The sequence below is a fragment of the Falco punctatus genome (assembly GCF_963210335.1).
Source record: "Falco punctatus genome assembly, chromosome: 6".
Lineage (NCBI taxonomy): Eukaryota > Metazoa > Chordata > Aves > Falconiformes > Falconidae > Falco > Falco punctatus.
In genome coordinates, this window is record NC_137585.1 from 40,356,772 (window position 1) to 40,370,537 (window position 13,766).

The following is a 13,766-nucleotide window of genomic DNA, read 5'->3' on the forward strand; positions in this document are numbered from 1 at the left end:
TATTCCAATGCTATCTAGAGGGAGGGAGTGCTAAGTCCCCTTGCTGGAGAAGATCCCATGGTCACAAGGACATGAATCACCTACAAACCTGCAAGACCACCACATTCCAGGCAAAGGACTGATAAGCTAATTAACATACGAAGCGGGGTTTAGGTAACGAATATGTATAGGCATTAATTGAATATTCATTTGTTTTATTGTACAAATGTGAGATGGTTCGTTACTTCGGGCATGCACGCTTGTGGAGGAGCGATCCCCCGTGCATCTGCGCGCAATAAACATACCTACTTTATAACTTTCGAGTTATAGAGTCTAATTCCGTACGTCAGGTAAGGCTTCATTAGCCACTACTGGGGGAAAAAAAAATAATCAAAAAGCAGGGGGGTTGGGAGGAAGAATTTGAGTGCTCAGCACTGTGATCAGAGAGGCCACAACAATCTAACAAGACTAGTAACAGGAAGCTTCAGCTACCCACTCGCACCATGTATGAATGTACAGTGTTTGTGAAAAATTCTTGAAACTTTAAGTGGTTTCTGCTTAGAATAGATAGTTGCAGAGAATGGAGACAGAGGCTATTCTTGCTTAGTCTGAAGTAACTGACCAAAAAGTTCATTCAAGCCATAATAAAGTCCAACACCTAAAAAGACAGCAAGTGACACTGATACGGAGAAATAGTGTGAAATGGGGACAATGGACATCGATTGTGATTGTATATGTCTGCTCAAGGAATGTGGGTATGGTGACTAGTCATGGGTGCGGTGTCTGGTCTGGTCACATAGGCACACAGCTTTGAGGAGACAACTACAGTTTTGAGGAGACGCCTGCCCCTCTAACAAAGGGGAGACGGGGAGATGCCTGCCCTTCTTCCTCTAACAAAGGGGCTATTTAAAAAAGAATGAGAAAAGGATGAGAGATATTCCAATGCTATCTAGAGGGAGGGAGTGCTAAGTTTCCTTGCTGAAGAAGATTGGATGGTCACAAGAACATGAATCACCTACAAACCTGCAAGACCACCACATTCCAGGAAACCGACTGATAAGCTAATTAACATACGAAGCGGGGTTTAGGTAACGAATATGTATAGGCGTTAATTGAATATTCATTTGTTTCATTGTATAAATGTGGGATGGTTCGTCACTTCGGGTATGCACGCTTGTGGAGGAGCGATCCCCCGTGCATCTGCGCGCAATAAACATACCTACTTTATAACTTTCGAGTTATAGAGTCTAATTCCGCACGTCAGTTTTGGCGAGCCAGGCAGGAGGATTTCTGCTCGGCTGAGGGACCAGCTGCGGAGCGGACGCTCCTAGGCGCGCCCCGGGAGATTTCCTCGGAGGAGCCTCCTCTTCTCAGCTGTTCACCCGGGAGCAGAAGAGAAACCCCTGGATCCACGGATAAAACGGTATGTTTAGTAACGGGGCGGCTGGTGAGACGCACGGAGACGTCCGGCGTGCAGCGTAGTCCCCAGGAGGAAAGGTACCTTGGGAGGGGGTTTGCTGACCAAGGGGTGGCCGCTAGCGATCTTGAGGGCAGATCGAGCAAACCCGAGGTTACTGCCATTCCTAAAAGCCCGGAGGCCTCGTGACGGAAAGCGGGGGGCGGGACGGAATAAGGCGGAATCTCACAGGAACAAGAGGGACCTCTTAGCAAAAGTAAAAGGGAAACTTTTGCGTAGGAAAAAGAAAAAGGGGGAAGCTAAAAACTTCCATTGGGTTGTCTCAAGAATTGGGGAATTCCTAGAATATAACAACTGAAATAGCGCTCTGTGTCTTGTTTGTTCTATGTGTTGTCTTGTTACATGTTCAAAACTCGGAGTTATGAAATGTATGTTGAAAAATAATAATATTCTGGTAATTCGTGGCAAATAGCGGAAAACTTAACACTCTGCTTAAGACCAGGAAAAATGTGGTTTTTTGTTTGTTGTTTGTTTTTTGGCAATTGTTCATTGAAATGCATACTTTGTGAACTGTCAGTGTTCCTAAAAGTTGTACATAAGTGCACGGTACCGTATAACATACTGCTTGTGTGACTGAGGGCTGCCCGGAGAGTGTGAATGGTGTGATTGAGATGCACATTTTGATTTTCCGTGTATAGCTTAATTATTTTGACTGAGTGTGAGTGCAAGAGTGCTTGAGACATGCGTTTGAGTGCAATATGAGTAAGGAGCTCTATCCGCGTTTCCGACCTTGGGTGGCTAAGGCGGCCGGAGAAAAACAAAGTAATTAAAATTGTAAAATGGGAAATGGAAAGAGTAAGCCCTGTGAAAAATCGCCTTTGGGTTGTATATTAAAACATTGGAGTGATATCGTAGGACATGGTGGTACCGAAAATAGAAGGAAATTGATTAAATATTGTAATCAGTGGTGGCTTTTGTATAAATTGGAGTGATGCGAAATGGCCTCAGGAGGGAGGAATGTTAGATTATAACACTCTCCTGCAATTAATGTTGTTTCTGAGGAGAGAGGGAAAATGGGACGAAGTATCGTATACAGACATGCTCTTCGTCCTCCAGGACAAACCTGAGTGGCAAAAGGACTGTGGATTAGTACCCCCTCGGGATCCTATGGTACTAACACTAGAAAGAGTGCGGGATTAACATCACCTGATCTTTGATTATGGCTCTAGAAAAGGATGGGAAAAAAACTGAGACCTAAACTAGAAAGATGTTCTTGTTGAAATTTTTGTGTTAAAAAGCTCAGGTTGCGGTTCCTTCTGTGGAGCAACCAGAATGAAACACGTTGTAAGATAAAAATTTGTACTAATGTATGTAAAACCTGAGGGGGGTGTGGGGGGGTGGAGAATCAAAGACCTTGTGAAAGTGTTAAAGTATTGGGGTGAGTTTGTACAAACCCCCGTACCCCCTCGAAGGTGGGACTGAGTCATGCTGGATGCACGGCAGGGTGTTTGCTGTTTGCCTGCGAAGGCTGATATGTAAGAACACGGACCTAAAGCAACAAGTAGCAGATTTGCATTCAGGGTAAGAAAGAGTTAAAACAGAAGTGCTGCTGCAGAGGCAGGCTTGTGTAACCTGCAGTGCAGGAACAGCATCTCCTGCCCCGAACCCTTCTGATGGTGAGGAGGAGGGGGTTGCTGTTGCTGACAATTGAGCAGAAGGACCTGACAATGTCACCCCAATTGCTGCAGCATTTGCAGTACAACAGGACCAGTAACGGCCCCTTTAGGGCAGGGAATGGGTATGAGGTGGAATTTTAGTGAATACAAAACCAACTTATTTGTTAAACTTCAGTAAAAAAATAATAATAATAATTTAAAAACTGTTACAGTTGTGGGAGCTGCTGGCCACCAGGAAAACATCCTGAAACCTTTAAAGTATAAACTAAGAAAACAAATAAGAATGCCAAATTCACCAAAATCTTTGTTGGGATGAGATTTATTAGAATATCTAGACGTTTAAAGAAGGAGAAATGAAACTAAAAGTTAAAAATGATCAAGTAATTGAAATATTAAGCTTATCTTTAATTCAACAGAAAAGAGGACCTCCCTGAAGTAAAATAATTTTTAAACCAGGTGTATCCGAAAATAAAAGGTGAAAAATGCTTTACCTGTTACAGTAAAAATGATAAGGGGGAGGCTTGCCCAGTTCAGATAAAAACAATATCCCTTGGTCAGCAAGGCTGTGGGGATATTGGCAGAAAACCTGAAATAAAATACACTCTGTAGTAGTTCTACTAATGTAAATCTGTGTGTTTTGCCATGACAGTGACTTGTTATGGGATGTGCAGATGAAACTGCATTGACAACGAAGTACAAGGAATAAGGTTGGTCAGGTGCCTCCTACCATAGTCAAGGGCAAGACTGGGTTGGCCTCTGTGTTTGCCACCAAGAAGAATCTTGAGCTCCGCTGTTGGCTGCAACCCAGTAGGCGTTGAGCGGTGGGAACATATGCCATGCCAGACCTTGATGTGAGGAATGGCCCGCTCTGAGGCACTGATTTGGAAATTGGAAACCGCCTGGCCGACCATGAGGCCAGACGAGTAACAGAGGAGGTAGGAAAGGAGGAATTATCCTTAATACCAGATGATAAAATCCAAACTGTAAGTACAGATCAAGAGCCAAACTATTCTAAAGAAAACTTCAAGGTAATTCAGGACATGAATGACAAAATAAAATTAAGTAAGTGGACTTATTTAAGGGATGGTCATATAGTGGTACCATCCAATTTAATATGGACCACAGCCCTATTATTAATAAGACGCATTGGGGAGCTGATGCTTTATATAAAAGTCTAAATCAGAAATTGATAGGGCAAAACTTGTATACTGTAATAAAACAGGTGACTCAGCAATGTGAAATGTGTTTATGCAATAATCCCAATAAAGCAAATAAAATAAAACTAGGGAACATTAGTAGAGGAAATGTTCCAGGGCAACATTGGCAGATCCGATTTCTCGGAACTTCCTAAAAAAGGGGGGTATCGATATTTATTGGTACTAACAGGTACCTTTTCAGGTTGGCCAGAAGCCTTCCCGTGCAGAACTGCTAAAGCCCGGGAAGTGACCAAAATACTGCTCCAAGAGATAATACCTAGGTTTGGAGTCCCAGCAGTAATGTCCTCGGATAGAGGACCACATTTTGTGTCCAGAATAGTGCAACAGATCAGCCACCATCTAGGAATAGATTGGCAATTACATACCCCATACCGACCACAATCGAGTGGCCAGGTAGAAAAGATGAATCATCTAATCAAACAACAGATTGTCAAGTTAGGTCAAGAAATAAATCTAACTTGGCCCCAGTCTTTGCCATTAGCTCTTACACGAATTCGAACTAGACCAAGAGCAAAAGAGGGGCTTAGCCCATTTGAAATTTTATATGGACGACACTATGGGGAACAAAAGGGGACGTCTTCACAGATTGGTGAAGAAACAATGACTTCCTATATGGTGGCACTAAACAAACAATTAGAATAAGAATTGAGAAGCATGTGATGGGAACACGCAGTAGGGGTCTGGATGGACCTGTTCACGATATACGACCAGGGGACTATGTATACGTTAAGTGTTTTACAGATAAAACCCTGGAACCACAGTGGACCGGACCTTTTCAAGTCCTACTCACCACCTACACTGCAATCAAGGTTGAGGGACAGAATTCTTGGATTCACCATACCCGGATCAAGAAAGCCCCTGCAACTTCATGGAAAGTAACCCCAGATAAAAAAGAACTGAAACTTAAATTTACTCGGACAAATGGGAACAATGTGGGTGGCAAGTAAGTGAACCTGAGCGGTTGTGGATCCACCATATGGGAAGGGCACCACAACAAACAATATAGAACAATAGAGTCTGGGACTGAGCCAGTGGCCAGTCTTGCCCAATTTGTTATCAGTAAGCCCCAACTCAAACAAAGATATTTTTGATCAAAACAGATTTTATATGTATATGTGAGGAACGTTTAGATTCTTAAAATGATCAATAGTGGGTTTAAACCATTTGTGGTTTTTTGTACCCTCTCTCTTGCCTACAACCAAGAGCCTGATAACTGGCCTTGGAATCATGCCCAGAAAAAACACACTGGAATAATGGGAAAGGTGGACTCAAAGACGAAACTAGCTATGGTGTTTTTTCTGAAAATGAGGTGTACCAAAGGAATCAATGGGATCGGGAGGATGTACACAAAGTCGACCGATTATGGGGAAAATTAGGAGATAGGATAAAAGTAGGGTGCCAAACATATAATGAAAAAGATAACACCAAGATTTCAGGAGACACCCTGATTAATGTCAGAAAGGTAGATAAGGAATTTACCCTTCTAAATACAGCCATGTGCTTTAATTCACGGTAATGTTGGCACAATTTTACCTTAACCAAGCCCATCTTTGTAATATGCCTAGGAAAATATCCTTTTGAGCATAGAACATGGGCCAGCAAGATAGGCGACAAGTGGCAAACAGTAGATTTAGAATCTTGTATTATGCGAGAACAGCAGGGCTTCCTCTGTGAAAGCAATACTATAATGGCTCAGGATACTTGTTTAGATACAGATCAGAAAATATGTCATTTCGAGGCCCGACCAAATGCAAACTTGAAAACAGTAATTATATATGCAGGGAAGGGATGTGCGTGTTTGAGAACCAAGTGTAACACAATAACCGTAGATGGGGAGGTAAAGGAGACTGCACAATATTCAAATTATTGTATTTGTAATTTTACTACTATAACAGGATGCGATTTTAGTTACTCAGCCCCAGTAGTGTCTCATCAATTCTTAAAATCCAACTTTACCCTATCACAGATGATAATCCCTACCCCCATAGGACTAAATATAAGCAGTATAAAAGAACTATTAAAACATTCAGATTTACAACGTATACTGGAAGAAACCAAAGAAAAGGGACACGAAACTCTTCTTATGATCCATCATGATGTAGAGGGGATCAAGAAAGTTTTTTTTTAAAAAAAAAAGGTAGAACAGGATGGAAACCATAATTGGTGGAATACTCTCTTTGGCTGGTCACCTTCTGCAACAGGAATTCTTAACACTATGGTACACCCCATTGTAATCTTATTGATCAGTTGAGGAATTTCCTTAATACTAACCATTATGTTATATTTGTGGGTTTGGAGAATGTTTAAAAGGGTAACACTTATGTATGATGCTTTATATCATTTGGGAAGACTGCTTAAGTAAAAGAATTTACTTAGTTTGATAGAAAAGGGGGGATTGATACGGAGAAATAGTGTGAAATGGGGACAATGGACATCGATTGTGATTGTATATGTCTGCTCAAGGAATGTGGGTATGGTGACTAGTCATGGGTGCGGTGTCTGGTCTGGTCACATAGGCACACAGCTTTGAGGAGACAACTACAGTTTTGAGGAGACGCCTGCCCCTCTAACAAAGGGGAGACGGGGAGACGCCTGCCCTTCTTCCTCTAACAAAGGGGCTATTTAAAAAAGAATGAGAAAAGGATGAGAGATATTCCAATGCTATCTAGAGGGAGGGAGTGCTAAGTTTCCTTGCTGAAGAAGATCGGATGGTCACAAGAACATGAATCACCTACAATCCTGCAAGACCACCACATTCCAGGAAACGGACTGATAAGCTAATTAACATACGAAGCGGGGTTTAGGTAACGAATATGTATAGGCGTTAATTGAATATTCATTTGTTTCATTGTATAAATGTGGGATGGTTCGTCACTTCGGGTATGCACGCTTGTGGAGGAGCGATCCCCCGTGCATCTGCGCGCAATAAACATACCTACTTTATAACTTTCGAGTTATAGAGTCTAATTCCGCACGTCAACACAAACAGAAAATATGTTATAAAAGGAGATTTCAGTTAAAGGAGGAGTTTAGTAAAAACAAGCCCCACATGTATAAGTAAATCAAATAAAGTCTTTAGAAGTAGCTACAATGTTGTAAATGGAGACACATAAATAGCATGAATCACAGCTTGTAACAGCAGTCACGTCAAGGCTGTGCTCTGTTCAGCCCAAGCTGAGAAGAGGGGCTTATTGGCTTAGACGTAGCATGTCACCAGTGCAATTACACTGTTTCTAGAAGTAACCCAATATCTCAGCGTGATGCTGGGCTCTGTTGCCTCAGTGTACCCGTCCACACAGCCTGAGCTCAAGGGCTTTTGCATAACATGTAAATTTAGCATAGTTTGGACAGGCCATGAAAAGATATGCATAGTCCTGGGTGGGGAGGGGAGAGAAATGAAAAGATAAGGATTATTCACCTTAAAGAATAGGTAAATAAATGGGATATGACAAAGTCTGCAGATGTTTTATTTTACTTCCATTTGAAGACAACAGCTAAGTGCCAACAACTAGGTTGAGATCTAATGAGGAAAATGCATCCTGAGATTAAATGACAATGTTTCTGATGTATTCTTTTTCAGTCCTCTGTAAAAACAACTGTGAGAGGTATAGTATTGACGTGCGGAATTAGACTCTATAACTCGAAAGTTATAAAGTAGGTATGTTTATTGCGCGCAGATGCACGGGGGATCGCTCCTCCACAAGCGTGCATGCCCGAAGTAACAAACCATCCCACATTTATACAATGAAACAAATGAATATTCAATTAACGCCTATACATATTCGTTACCTAAACCCCGCTTTGTATGTTAATTAGCTTATCAGTCCGTTTCCTGGAATGTGGTGGTCTTGCAGGTTTGTAGGTGATTCATGTTCTTGTGACCATCCGATCTTCTCCAGCAAGGGGACTTAGCACTCCCTCCCTCTAGATAGCATTGGAATATCTCTCATCCTTTTCTCATTCTTTTTTAAAATAGCCCCTTTTGTTAGAGGAAGAAGGGCAGGCATCTCCCCGTCTCCCCTTTGTTAGAGGAAGAGGGGCAGGCGTCTCCTCAAAACTGTAGTTGTCTCCTCAAGGCTGTGTGCCTATGTGACCAGACCAGACACCGCACCCATGACTAGTCACCATACCCACATTCCTTGAGCAGACATATACAATCACAATCGATGTCCATTGTCCCCATTTCACACTATTTCTCCATATCAGTATGGTCCTGGTTAGCAGGACCATATCTCTTGTAGTCCCATTTCTATGCTCCTGTACCATTGTTCTTTCTAATTACGTAAGCCTCTGGGTGGCATAACAATGGTATTACTGGATGGAGGCCACTTACTGCTGGCCCTTTGGTGTAGAGGACTTGCCAGGTCAGAAGGGAAAGGAACCCAAAATGTTCTGGGCTTTTGAGCCAGGGGAATGTCCTAAAGGGACTATTCTGGCTGGTGCAAAAAAGAATAGACAAATGAGATGCAACTTAAGGGAAAAACAGCATCCTGAAATAGTCAAGAGGCGAGATTTTTTTTGTTTTTCTTTTTTTGTCTTCTCTTTACTGGAAATTTGGAAAGCTGGCCAAGAAAAATGGAGACGTTGCCAAGATGAGCTGGTGCCAAAGAGGAAGCTAAAGTTTAGGGAGATCTCTTGTGACACTTTTACATTCTCAGCCTTAGGGGAAAGCCTAGCTGGTGGAAGCCAAAAGGAGAGCTGCCATTCATTTCCTCGGGGCAAGGCTTGCATTCCTTGTCCTGCTCTAATCAAGTTTTATAAATATGCATGCCAGACTGTGTCCTTGGGCACAGGGACAAAAACTACTCTTGGCATGACTTGAATTCATGTCTTCAGAGGTGAAAAGTTAGACCACTAATAGCTGGTGCCAAAGAGTACCTTCAACCCCTCAGTTCCCCAAGGAAACAAGATATAATTACATAATCAGTGACTCCATTCACATCTTTTAATATTATTTGCCATTCATGTAATAATACAATTTCAAGCCAAGAGTGAACATCTTCTCCATGTTCTCTGCGGAAAGAATTGCATAGGATTAATTCCCACAGTACGTGTGAATGTCTCGCAGTTTGTGCAGACAGGGAAGCTAATGTTTGTTTGTGTGTATGTACTGCTGCTCCACAATTGACAGAGATACTTCATTATATTTTCACATCCATTCTCTTTTCAGAAAGGAGAAATAAACTTAATGAGGCTTCTTTTCTCAAGGCCAGATTTTCAACTCCTCATTCACCCATGAAATCATTTAATGATATGAGCAATCTCAATGAACACAAAAGGATTTTATTATGCAAATTGCATTTGTTATTCACTGTTTTAAAGAATTTCAGATTTAGCAGCTGGAGTTTTGCATGGTGCCAGTGAAATTGCTGTAGTGCCCGCTCTGGTGAAGTTGCTTTTGCTCAAGTACACTGAATAACTGTCATCTGAAGAAAGAGGACACCCACATCTATATTTAATTGGAACAAAAAGTAAAAGAACAATCTTAATACCAATGGGGTTGAAGAAACTTGTGGTAATTTTCTGAGTTTTGGATGAAGAATTTGTTCAGTTATGAAATGAAAATGGATTTTAAATTGTTAATCCTAGTGGGAGATTCGTATGTAATAATATTTTGTTTTGTTCTAATGATGTCATTTGTTTAAGGTAAATCTCTCAGTTTATTCTAATATTCTTTGACCTAAGTTAACCTGTAGTTGTGTAAGTGGTTTTATTTATTTAGCATAGCATTGCAGCCTGCTATGTGGAAAACATTTGCAATACGCTTTTTAATAATTTACAAATACTCATTCTATGTAGATAAAGTTAAAAGAAGGAGATAGGAAATACTGATCTAAGGGAGAAAGCTATTACATCAAGCTACAGCATGATTATGGCATGATTATTAATTTTTAAAGTAGTAAAAGTATGTAGCTATGTATGTTAACAGCTGTTATTTGTTTGTTGTCTCAGGAATGCATATGACGGGTTGATTATCAAAATCAGAATCTTTATGCTTTGTGGAATTTTCTACTTATAATCAACACTTATTTAAAATATAAACGCCTTTTTAGTTACAAATCAGCAATAAATAAATTTGGTAGGATTAATTTTGATATAACCATATGACAATTTTCTACAGATAGGAAATCTGTTAACTTCAATCACACAATTTTGTAGTTTGTTTCAGCACTTGCAGAAGACTATATACCTACAAGGGAGAAAAGTGAGACAGCTGATCACAAATGTCTGTGTAAGAGCGTCTGGAGGTCTGGTTCAAGTCATGTCAATGACTTCATTTTCCCTTGGCATTTTTCTTCAAATTTGCCCTCTGTGCAAAGGTGATCATACTTCCTGCATCTTATAGGAGCTGTGAAATATCATCAGAGCTTGATAGCAGAAGGAATTAGCTATTTTTTATAATTCCATGTGAGAACACATTGCAAAGTTATTTACGTTGAAAGTGAAATGCATTTCAAAGATCACTATTGCATTTAAAAACCACTTTTCCTTAATACAAATAAATTTTTAACTGGGTCAACACATTCACTCATTAATGTTATTTTAAAATGTTGAAAATCAAATTCAGGAGATCACAGAAGCACATCTTATTCTTGTCTGTTCAAAATACCACTTATAAAATAATTGAAGAATGCCCAGCTGATGCCTACAGAATCTTCTAAAAGTATGTGCATGAATATTTTCTTAAGCAGTGGTGTTCTACTGTAGCAAGACATGTATTTGGCAGGTATTATTTTTAAATTTCTAACCAAGGAGTTTTATGACAACTTTAAAAGAAATTTTGTCACATTAATGAATATTCTTGTGAAATTATCTTAGTAATTTTAAAACGATTTTCTACTAGCATTATGATGTGGTTTTGATGGAGCTTTTAATGGGAAAAAAACTTCTTGTCAATTCTGTGGAGATAGTCTTGAGAAAAATACAAATGTTGTCAGCAGTTATACTGCAATAAAGTCAATGACATTATAAGTGGTTTATTTGCATTGCAATTCTGATAAAGCTTAAAAAAGCAAAGATTTTTCCCAAAGAAGCTGTCAAGTCTCTGTTAATTCAAGGTGCTACCACCTTGGCATTACCATACTGCTACCACCTTGGCATTACCATACATGTGGTACTGCATAGGCCTGTGTGAGAAGGTCACATAACCCTGGACCAGTAACATGTTGCCAGAAAAGTATTAAATCAATGGAACCAAAGCTTACAGCAAGATAAAAATATTTTCAATACCATCTACTTTCCATTTAAAAATAAGATTGACCTAATGATATGCAGCAGCAAATCACCGCATGTACAACGTATCTGGACTCTTCAACAGATGTTTATTTCCAGGTTTCTATGATTACTGCAAGACAATATAGATTTAGAGGGTCCTTGGCCAAAGGAGGCTTCTCCATATGGAAGTTACTGTGGATTTGACTGGTATGGATTTAAAGCACAATGGCTATTCTGAACGAGTTACTTGTAAAGACTCTGAAATCAATGCTTTTGTCCAAATGATCTTATTGAGATGTGTAAGAAAATAGGGTTTTTTACCCATAGTTGAATGAAGGGACCTCTTTGAATTGTGCCTGAGTGAGAAGTGGTGAGTGAAAGGTCAACAATCTTCCGATAGTGGCAGCCTTCCTGCAAGGAAATTGCTATCAGTTCAAGACTCCCGACTTCCTCATTTCACCTCACTGGCACAAAATTTTGTTCCACACATTTCCACAGTACATACCTAACCAATGCTACTTGGCACAGGGTGACAAATTGAGCTAGAGATGGTCCTGGTGCCTCCTGCTACTGAGGCAGTACTCTGCCATGCACTGTGGTCCCTGGGCTGGTGTGTTGGCACATGTGGCTGGAGTGGGCTGGGGCAGACTTCCAGCCCCACCGTGGGGTCTCCTGTCACGGCAATTAGAGTATGTGTGGAAAAATGGTGGGTACTTCATCTTCCCCTGAGGCAAGCAGCTGGCAAGTGTTCCTGGATCTTGTGAAGGTGCAGGGTTATTTAAAGTCCGTAGTATTTGTGGCCTGAAATCACTCAGGGTTTTGTGAAAAACCACCAGCTTCCCTTTGCTGCAGTGTTTGACACAGTTTGCCCGGGTCAGACCTCACTCAGACCCCACCATCACCCGTCCCTGCCCCCCAGGTCCTGCTGGGGTTTATGCATTAGACTGGATACTGAGAGAGCTTGGCACAGTGAGGAGCACAGCTTTTCATGGCTCTGCAGTTCCGGGCCTTTCTCCCTGATGGAGTCCACAGGTCACGTGCAAGTATTTGGCAGACTGAAGAGGGCAAAAGAAAAAGCTGCCCGATTTGTCAGCTGCAGGTAGTGCAGCCGGCAACCTGAGATGGAGACAAAATTAATAGGTCAGAGACAAAGCGAGAGACTTCTCACGGCTGTGATTGCCTGGAGCCTGTTTCCCATGTTACAGGAAGAGAAGGGAAACCCCTACACCCTGAGCCTCTGTACCTTGCATCCTTCTATCTGATTTCTTCCCTAGTGACTAAGCAGACAAAATAGGACCATTCTGGATTTTTTTTTCAAGTGTGTTCTTTATAGTCTCTTCCCTTTTAGGGGTCCTACCCTATTGGGTATTTATATCTGGATTTTTTAATTCCCTGGGAAAAATAGGGTTGGCAATTTTAGTTCTAGGTGAATAGTTGGATGGGAATAGGGGTTTAGTGAACAATAATCTCTGTAAGGATGGTTCAGGAGGCTTTAGAGGATTTTGAACCAAGTGGAAAATTTGATGGGTGACAGATGAGTTAGGCATTCACAGCTTTCTTTAGGGGATTCGGTGGTGTGACAGACCAAATTTGAAGGAAACAGATAAGAAGTTACATCTGGCTGCTTGAGCATGTTCTTTGAAACAGAAGGCTCATGACTGCACTTAAATTTAGGTGGCTTATATAAGGCTGCAAATAATCCTAGGTCTGGAATGAGAAACTTCAAGAAGAAATGGGAAAGTAGTGAAGGATTATTTGATGGACTGCTGGTAGAGAAAAGTGGGGACTCGTGGCAGGGTGAGGCATTTTCAGCCCTGGAAATAGTGGTAGGAAGGGTGTTTGGAGAGGTCAGGGTCCGGTGATCTTTGTTATGCCAGGGATCCAATGGTGTGGTGCTTTGAAGACACAGCAATGTCAGAGGAGATTTTCTAGAGTTATTCTAAACCACTCAGGGGTTAAGGAGTCATCCACTGGGAGAAAAGAAACAGGGTCTTGGATCTTTTGTAAGAACTGAGAAAACAGACAACAGTGGATGGGAGAGGGTGCTCATGGTAAAAAAATGGGGGATAAGAAATAGAGAATAATCCCTATGTTTTCATGACAAGAAATTCTCAAAGACTTTCAGGTTCCCTCTCTCCTTCCCTACCAGTCTTTTCTGTAGACTACTGCTAGAAGGAATTAGATCAAAACCCAGAATGAATTTTTAAGTGTGGGGAGATAGAGAAAGTTCAGGGCTAAGAGCTTCTGGAGGAGGGTTCTAGG

General features: G+C 41.1%; 2 long non-coding RNA genes across 2 annotated transcripts in view; both read right to left on the reverse strand.

Moving 5' to 3' along the window:
• Positions 1–816, reverse strand: part of LOC308066250 — a 600,281-nt gene extending 599,465 nt beyond the window's left edge. Inside the window, exon 1 of the long non-coding RNA XR_013929085.1 lies at positions 658–816. This is a non-coding gene — a long non-coding RNA (uncharacterized lncRNA). The remainder of the gene's footprint in view (positions 1–657) is intronic.
• A 7,120-nt stretch (positions 817–7,936) lies between these two features.
• On the reverse strand, positions 7,937–8,502 carry LOC308066249. The gene is made up of 2 exons (XR_013929084.1): positions 8,396–8,502; positions 7,937–8,359 (listed from the first exon to the last, which is right to left on the reverse strand). It is a non-coding gene; the product is annotated as an uncharacterized lncRNA (long non-coding RNA).
• Between the last annotated feature and the right edge of the window lie 5,264 nt (positions 8,503–13,766).